A 2,437-nucleotide genomic window follows, 5' to 3' on the forward strand; every position below is an offset into this window, starting at 1 on the left:
TAAATATACTTTAAGTTCTAGGATACATGTGCACAACGTGCAGGTTTGTTACATACATATACATGTGCCTTGTTGGTTTGCTGCACCCATTAACTCGTCATTTACATTACGTATATCTCCTAATGCTATCCCTCCTCCAGCTCCCCACCCCACCACAGACCTCAGTGTGTGATGTTCCCTGCCCTGTGTCCAAGTGTTCTCTTATTCAGTTCCCACCTATGAGTGAGAACATGCGGTGTTTGGTTTTCTGTCCTTGTGATAGTTTGCTGAGAATGATAGTTTCCAGCTTCATCCATGTCCCTGCAAAGGACATGAACTCATCCTTTTTTATGGCTGCATAGTATTCCATCATGTATATGTGCCACATTTGACCCAGCGATCCCATTACTGGGTATGTGCCCAAAGGATTATAAATCATGCTACTATAAAGGCACATGCACACACTGTCCTCTTTCTAACAAAACTGCATGTCCTCACCCATAGATCAACATTAGAAACCTTGGACAAAATGTGAAAATCAAGTAAACCTGAAGGCACTAGAAAGTGACAAAAGCTGTCAGAATATTCAGGGTAATAGACACTTAGAAAAATATAACAGTATTGGAGGAGTTTTCCTCTTTGCTGTCTGCAGGTGGCTTGTGTTTATCTGCTCAGACCCTCTGCCTTATCGCAAGGACAGAGGGCTTTCTGTATCCCAGGTTCTTGCTTTAATGTATCAGAAAAATTGGATCACATATGGGCTTGGAGAATGAGTGCAAGGTTTTTTATTGAGTGGTAGTAGCTCTCAGCGAGGTGGATGAAGAGGCCAGAAGGGAGATGGAATAGGAAGGTGGATTTCCCCTGAAGTTGGGCCGCCCAGCAGCCAGGCTGTCCTCTGACAGCCCCGACCAATCTCTGCATCCTTCCGTCGGTCACTGGCCTTCCACCATGTGCTGGTGCCTGTTGGTGTGTTCTTCTAGCAATATGCTACTGTTGACGTCCAGTTGCTTGTGTTTGTTCCCACTACAGGCACAGGATGGGGGTGCGACAGGCCAGGGTGGTCTTGGAAAATGCAACACGTGGACACAAAAACAGAAATTCCTGTCCTCACCTAGGTCTGTGGGCCCAGGCCCCAGGGGTGGAGCCTTTGTCAGGGACCATGCCTTTCTCTTTTCAGTACTTCCCTGCACCCCTCTTGTATAATTAGCAGCTGTCATTCTGAATGGGAAAAATAAAATTATTTTTATAAATAAAAGGATTTTGCCAGGCGTGGTAACTCAGGCCTGTAATCCCAGCACTTTGGGAGGCTGAGGCAGTCAGATCACTTGAGGTCAGGAGTTAGAGACCAGCCTGGCCAACATGGTGAAACCCTATCTCTACTAAAAACACAAAAATTTGCTGGGCATGGTGGCGCAGGCCTGTAGTCCCAGCTATTCCGGAGGCTGAGGCAGCAGAGTCACTTGAACCTGGGAGGCAGAGATTGCAGTGAGCCTAGATCACACCACTGCACTGGGCAACAGTGTGAGACACCACAGCCTGGGCAACAGAGTGAGACTCCGTCTCAAATAAATAAATAAATGGATTTTTAGTATGAGCCTATTGAAAAATTTTCTCAATATGTCATTGAATCTTAAGAGTTCATCAATTAATTACCACATTTTGCTCCTAATCTAGACTGTTCAGGTGAAGAAGAATCCCAGAGCCTAATAGAGGTAAAACCAATTTTACCTAATAGAGATAAAATTGTTGATATCATGTTACCCAGCAATTAGGAGGCAGGTGAGAACACAGAAGTTAAAAGATTTTGCTGTTCAACTCCCTTTTGCTAAGTTATACTCAAGCCTCCATAATTTTTCCACCTTTCCTTACTTATTTGAAGGAAAGTATGTGCATTTATATATATATACACATATATATGTATAGATATACATACACACACACACACACTTTAAGTTCTGGGATGCATGTCCAGAACGTGCAGGTTTGTTACATAGGTATACATGTGCCATGGTGGTTTGCTACACCCATTAACCTGTCATCTACATTAGATATTTCTCCTAATGCTATCCCTTCCCTAGTCACACACCCGAAGGCCCTGGTGTGTGATGTTCCCCTCCCTGTGTCCATGTGTTCTCATTGTTCAACTCCCACTTATGAGTGAGAACATGCAGTGTTTGGTTTTTTGTTCCTGTGTTAGTTTGCTGAGAATGATGGTTTCCAGCTTTATCCGTGTCCCTGCAAAGGACATGAACTCATCCTTTTTGTAGCTGCATAGTATTCCATGTTGTATATGTGCCACATTTTATTTATCCAGTCTATCATTGATGGACATTTGGGTTGGTTCCAAGTCTTTGCTATTGTGAATAATGCTGCAATAAACATACATGTTCATGTGTCTTTATAGTAGAATGATTTATAATCCTTTGAGTATATACCCAGTAGTGGGATTGCTGGGCCA

This window comes from Macaca mulatta, chromosome 14 (genome assembly GCF_049350105.2).
Source record: "Macaca mulatta isolate MMU2019108-1 chromosome 14, T2T-MMU8v2.0, whole genome shotgun sequence".
In the NCBI taxonomy this organism is placed as follows: domain Eukaryota; kingdom Metazoa; phylum Chordata; class Mammalia; order Primates; family Cercopithecidae; genus Macaca; species Macaca mulatta.